The following is a 7,096-nucleotide window of genomic DNA, read 5'->3' as shown; positions in this document are numbered from 1 at the left end:
CGTGCACTTAATGAAATTCTTTTCGGGTGACCTTTCTATCACCTTTTTGGGTTCCCACTCAAAAATTACGGTTGTGTTTTGTTTATTGAAACGTTTAGTAGCGTAAATCATCTCAGTACACATACGATAAAATTATAGAAAAGTCAAAAATGTCTGTTTTAAGACAAATAAGCCCAGATACAACGTGCACGTTAGAGAAATGAGAGCTTCTAGATTTAATACCATAGTACGTAAAATGCTTTATTACAGACCTACAATTCATAGACACGGTACATGTACCTAAAGACACAATATTATACATACCTCCTTACCTTCTACTTCTGATCACAAATACACTGTTCACGATCACGAAGAGTAAAAGACTGGAGCCGAGTCTAAACAAACGCCTTTTAGATACCCACGTTTGTTATCATTCCCTAACTACGACAGAACTGTTGTTGGTAAATATGCTATTATTTTGGCAAACACACATTCCTAAACTAGACTATGGTCTCTTAACATTGGCAGCTTTATTCTGTTTAGTGCCTTGGACCCGTCTAATTATATTGCCGCTGATAGAAGACCTATCAGCGGCAATATAATTAGGAGGGTATTTTTTTATTTACCACTATCATCATCATATCCCGAGCCTTTTCTCAACTGTGTTCTGTCATGCCTGTTATGTCTAAGGGGATGCGGCTGTGTACCAGTGTTTCACAAGGAGCGACTGCCTATCTGACCTCAACCCAGTTACCCGGGCAACCCAATATCCTTTGGTTAGACTTGTGACAGACTAACTGGCTTCTGACTATCCGTAACGACTGTATCATTTTTATTTACCACTATATTATATCAAACCTGCCATTTTGGCCTATAACTGACTGTCATAGTCATGCCATTGGTGCAGCTTAATTAGCAGTACTTTGACTTTTTCATCCAGCTTCTGGTAGAAATATGTGCTCATCAAGTCAAATTGATGGTTGAAACTACATCCATTTCCAGGATGCCATGCAATATTTTGCGAATGCCTAAGACATTGGGAGCTTGGTAATCCTTCCCTCAACCTTCACTGGAGATTTACGTTACATGCAAATCAAGAAAATTAAATTCGCGCCGATGCATGGCCTGCTAACGACAGCTTTTGTCCTAAGCGAGTGTTAGGTATCTAGTTACAAGATCCAGAGGTTTCCACAACTTTGCTTCTTTATTTAGATAAGTAAATGGTAACACATTCACAGTATTACCTTGATCGGTCAAGTCGTACGTAGCCGTAGTAATCCGCTAGCTCCGCAATAGATTGCATATTTATTGACTGTTGCATATTTGTTAACAAATACACCTACGGTAATGCATGTATATGTTGTATTTTAGCAGTTCTGAATTGCCTACATAGACGAAGTGGGCAACAGCTAATTTAAAAAGTATTCGTATTCTATATGTAACTCCAAAAAAGGTACCAAAATTCTTTATCTTTAATACAGAACTATGCCAAGAAAGCGCAACTCAGGCTTAACCGTTTGGCAATCTCTCTAACACACCAACCCATTGTACCCGGGACCAGGTGACGTCACCTTAAAGTGAATATTCTTGTCGCCTCTGACGTTTCGTACATAAAATTTCTTTCATTTTGACATCGGTAAAGTTACGAAGCTGATTTGGTGACTAAGAACTTTCTTAGAGACGTATTTTAAAAAATACCGTGCTAACGGCGAAAGAAGATGTATCAAAATTGCCCCACGTCCTATAAAAAAGCAACGTATCGCAAAAAAAGGTAAACATGTTCAAAAAAATATGGCAAACTCTCTAACTTAATTTTTTATACGTCACTTTGTTATAGGACAATTTGGGGCAATTTTGTATAGATTTTGATCCGTCTTCTCTATCTAAAACTGTTCGTGAACAATGTATTTGCGTTCATGCGTCAATGAGAATTCATAGCAAGCATTTGTTTGACAACAAAGGTTGCAATTTTGCGGATATTTAAAGAATGTTCACATTTTTGAGCGCACTTTGTAGCGAGTAGACCAGAAGAAACATTAGTGTGCGTCACAGTGCCTCGTACTGATGAAATCTCGCCTTCAAGGTATGTACAGTGCACCTTATTTAACACGCTTATATTATCTTCACTAGTAACTGTGTGTGTAAGAAAATCTTTAATGAGCCAGCATTACTATGTAATATTTTTACAATAATTTATTTTTGTTTTTGTCATGCCGTGTTGTATGCATTAATAAATAAATTAATGAAGACACCAAATCCAAAACCGATCAAATTCTTGGAAAACTGAGATACATTTTGAGCGACTTTAGAACCTCACTTGCTTACCTTAACATCGCTAATTAAATATTAGTCAAAACAATTAATTCCTCCTCAAATAGCTATCGTATCTCATCATAATAAAATGCTGTTGTTAGCAGATATTCGTGGAAACTTACAATTTTTATCTGTCCAAAGATATTTGTGAAAATTGCGAAAGCGATTTGGTTTTATGGCCGGAAAGAATATTTCTTCCCAAAGCTCTTAGAGTTACGCCGAGTTTATTGCCAGTGTTTATTTTGCAAACTCTAGTTTTGAATTGAAATATGATGATTGCTTCTGATTTATGTTCTAGCAAATATTGCTTGACGTTAATTGTTATTTTTGATTTTTATCTAAAACGGCGTTAAGATCAGAATATCGTGAGAATTTTGTATAAATGAAATCTTAAATATTGTAACCACCGATCAGCAATTTTTCGTACGTACACAATCTAATATAATAAAGCTGAAGTGTTTGTTGTCTGCACTTTGGTTAAACGCTCTAATCTTAGGAACTACTACTCCATTTCGTATTTTCATGCCAATCTGTACTTACCTAAGTCGTTAAATCAAATAATGCTGGTTTCTAAAACATAAGGTTCAATGACAAAGTCCATTCTTTAATTTTAGAGTTCTTCCAGTCGAAAATAATCCTTTAAGTTATATTTTCATGAAACTCGTATGTCTGTCAAAATGTCAAACAAGTGTCAAACCTATGTAACTTTTATCAATCGAACTCACGACCTTTTGCCTACTTATTGTGTTATCGAAATACTCATATACTTACATATATAGGTATCCTTAGTACGTCCTACGTACCAAAACAGACTTTTCTTGTCATGTTTCATACAGTCTAGTCAATCAGTAATTCTTCCAAGGACGTGGAAATATTTCTTGCATTGCTGCCTAGGAGTTATAAAACACTACAAATAATTTTGAGGGGTTTTACCTTAATAATAGTTTTTGGGATAATTTTCCTTTAACAGGCTGCCCGGACACGTCCGATAAATCGATGACCGATTTTTTTCAGGGAAAAAAATAGAATACATCGATATCTAGTAATACTCACACGACCTACAAAATATCGGACAGAAAATCCTCGTCAGAAAGTCCTACAAAATATCAACTCGATTTTATATGTCCTACTAAAAATCTAGACAGATCCCATTAGGTACCTATGTAATTATTTTGTGCTTGTTTAAAAAGATAGAATATAAAGAAACGTATTTTATATTAGGTGACAAGAAAGACTTAAAGTACCAAGTATTCTTGAAGACAGCTTTATTGCATAATAAAAGAGACATTAGGTGTTAGAGTCTCGTATATCATTAAAACATTCACCTTCTATGAGTTCAACGAACTTAGAGCAGAGAGAAGACCCGGGGCTCAATTCTGCTAATTTAATAATGTGTCAATTGGATATCAATTGAATCTCAATAGCAGTTTTAACCTAAGCGGGAATTCTGCTTCTAATATAGATCAATCATTTTCCAATGATATTCCATTGGTCTGCCATTGGTCTGTCATTGGTCTGCCATTGGTCTGCCATTGGTCTGCCATTGGTCTGCCATTGGTCTGCCATTGGTCTATTAGGGTAGTCTGCTCTACTAATCGTAAATAATTTGTAAATAACACTGAATAACAGAAAAGGATAAAAACGTTTATTTAAAATAAAAAAAATCGGAATGCCTCATATGCGTCAATCGTAATTGAGTCATGATGGAATCTTAGTTGGATATCAATCGTACGTCGCCCCGGTACATACGCGTGATAAAATTCTCTGGTGTGAAAACGCAGCACGCAGATTTACAGATTTGTTACTTTAAATTGTGTTCTGTTCGGGACCAGTGTCAATTAATTAAACTAACATAATATTATACTAAAGTGTTGTGATTTACAATATATTTATGTGTACTTTGGTAGACAAACTTGAAATACATCGTGCGAATGCGGCGCGATGCGTATCTTTTGGCAGTTTTGGTTTGCTCTGCGTTTGTGAACGAGTTATAATTTTGATATGCCGGTGATTTTCCAGTCAGAATATTTTTATTAACAATATATTTCTTAAATAGAGACGGATTAAAAGTATAAGATGAAACAGTTAATCATTATTCATTCGGGGTAAACACTAATAAACGTTACAGCAGGATTTACCATTTGTCATCTTCATGCCTTTTTCGCTTGCTCGCATGCTTTTTTTACTCAATGTAATAAGAGGGTGTTGAATAAACAATAGATTGATCATCATATCGTCTTTTCCAAACGACTTATTAAACTCTATAAATAATATATGTCCGCCGCATCCATCAAAATATTGGTTCCGTACACCCAATATTACTTCAGCAAACTTTGTTATTACTTCAGCTAAGTTTATTTGGTAAATGAACTGAAAACTGGCGTCCAGCGACGCACGCGATTTATAACCCCATACATTACTTTTGACAACATCCACAAGCGCGAATTTGAACTCTATTCCTTCACCGCTAAAAACTAAAATTGAGTATTTGAAAAATGTAAGGCTGCGACTGGATTTGCCAAATTTAAATGCGGTTAAATTAGTGTAATATAATCTTTATTGCGTTAAAAATAAGTGTGTTTGCGTTGATAAGTTGGTCATTAAAATTCTCAGGTAAGTTCTAATTAGGAACGCGTAGGCCCTTTCAAGTGTTTTAGAGGCACTTAGGAGTGAGTAATAAAATGTTTAACACTTGTACAGTTTATTTAAATATAAAGCATTAAAAGCGACACGTCGCACATAGTTATTTTGTTTTTATTTGTCTTCTTTAACATAGCTCTACAGTTTCATATGCCTCGCAATTCAGAACATTTGCTAGTTTTATTATTCACTAATTAATATACTGAAGTACTTACTGTACTACGTCCTGTTTTTAATCTATACAGTAGGTAAGGAAAGAAAATATAAATACACCGCGACTTTTTAGTCGTCTTACAAAGGTGGTCCACTGAATGTATCCGACATAAAATACCACTAGACATGATTATTAATTTTATAGCATTAATTAAGATAATAGGTGCAAGAAAAATAAATAATACATTAGAAATAAGAAACATCCTGTTAATAATGTTTACGTATCAAACGGTAGAAAGTAGGTACCTTCCCAGCGCTCGAGTCGAGTGATCGTTCCATCTCCATTTTTTACGAGACAAAATATCGTAAGCCAATCTAGCACAGTCCACGTGGACTGTCATCCAATGAGATTCATTCCATGAGCGGCACGACGGCACCGCCAAAGACGACGACGGCACTTTTCAAAGAGTCCACGTGGACTTTGATAAATGCCGCCTTTTACTTAAAAATAGGTTTTAAAGGTCATTCTGTGGCTCAGTTGCCGTCCGAACACCGGAAGTGGAAGTGTGCGCGCACTACCGGTAATCAAGTGTTGTTCGCGATCGCTACGAGTGAATAGGGTAAACGTCTTGGATGATGAGTGATAGGAACCGTCGCTACTCGAATATTGAGTACCTACAAATGGTACGCGTGTACGCAATAGCTGGTGACAATTTAAGGGAAGCAAGAAGATTGTACGCTGCGCCTAACAATCTAATAATGTTACGGAACCGAGGAGTGATCAACCCGCACGAAATAAAAATAATAATATTGTGTTGCGCGCGGCGCGTGTGACTGTTGTGCGCCCTGAGCCGCGTGGGGCTACCGGTAACCCAGCGAGCGGTAGGCATTTATCGCGCGCGAGTACAGAGAGTGACAGAGGCCTGATAATAAGTACGTCAACTTACATCACTTTGTTTTGTTTTATTACGAAAAATGTTTCTGACGGTCCTAAGCCCGTAAAAGTATGAAGGAAGAATTGGAATTAAGTGTTACAAGTTAAGTAAGAGTGCAAGTTTGCAAACTGCTACATAATGAGAACATTAAGATTGCAATAGTAAGTAACTTATTTTGCGCTAGGGTGAATGAACTTTGATAAAGACGCCGCGCCGCGCCGCACCGCGCCGCTCCATTGATAAAGACTCGGGCCGCGCTCACTACAGGGTGTTTTTATAATCTATGTCATGTGTCATAATAATGAATTTATTTTTATTTTTGAATTATTCAAATGTCATAAATATATATTTTTTTTAATGAACGTGTTCTAGTCATTGGATACATGAAGTGGGCTGCCGTTGTAAGACGACTAAAATGTCACGGTGTATATGTATATGTTCCAAAAGTTTTTCCCTTTTTGCATTTTAGGATGTATCTCTTTAGAATCAAAATAAGGTCTCCTGGACACTCATTTTTGCATTGCAAGAATAGAATTTACGATCCACAAAGGATATTATCAGGCAATTGGGGTCGGTATACAATATACAATGGCCGTGCAAATGAACCCCTATTTGGCTGCGGGACCACATAAGCAGAGTGGCGCAGTGGAAGCGTGCTGGGCCCATAACCCAGAGGTCCGTGGATCGAAACCACGCTCTGCTAAATACATTTTTTTATTTAGCAAAGTTAATATGAGGTCAATTTTAGACTTTGCAGATGTCTGAAATAATGCTATAGTTAAATTGCCTAACTGAGCTCCTGACCGTCTTTTTACTGTATTTTTAAACTAAATCATTTATATATCTGATTATTATTTTTAATAAATACAATGAAAATATCTTTTGTAGGCGTCTATACTCTAGCTTTGTCAAAGCGTTTTCAAACTAGAGGATTACTTTAGATTTTTCGGACTTATCGTCAAAAATGTAAGTAGTGCGCTTTTTAATGCGATTTTAAATGTAAAGCAAATTATTGTAAAGTTATCTACAAAATTAAGAAATAAACGACTAATTAATTCAGTTATATATCTACTCCA

The 7,096-nt window shown here is 36.1% G+C and overlaps 1 non-coding gene across 1 annotated transcript; it reads left to right on the top strand.

Annotated features, from left to right (window-relative positions):
* Positions 1 to 6,651: 6,651 nt before the first annotated feature.
* Positions 6,652 to 6,723, top strand: Trnam-cau (transfer RNA methionine (anticodon CAU)). The gene has a single exon. It is a non-coding gene; the product is annotated as a tRNA-Met (tRNA).
* Positions 6,724 to 7,096: the final 373 nt, after the last annotated feature.

The sequence above is a fragment of the Helicoverpa armigera genome, chromosome 2, assembly GCF_030705265.1.
Source record: "Helicoverpa armigera isolate CAAS_96S chromosome 2, ASM3070526v1, whole genome shotgun sequence".
In the NCBI taxonomy this organism is placed as follows: Eukaryota; Metazoa; Arthropoda; class Insecta; order Lepidoptera; family Noctuidae; genus Helicoverpa; species Helicoverpa armigera.
This window is presented reverse-complemented; position numbering and strand designations above follow the sequence as displayed.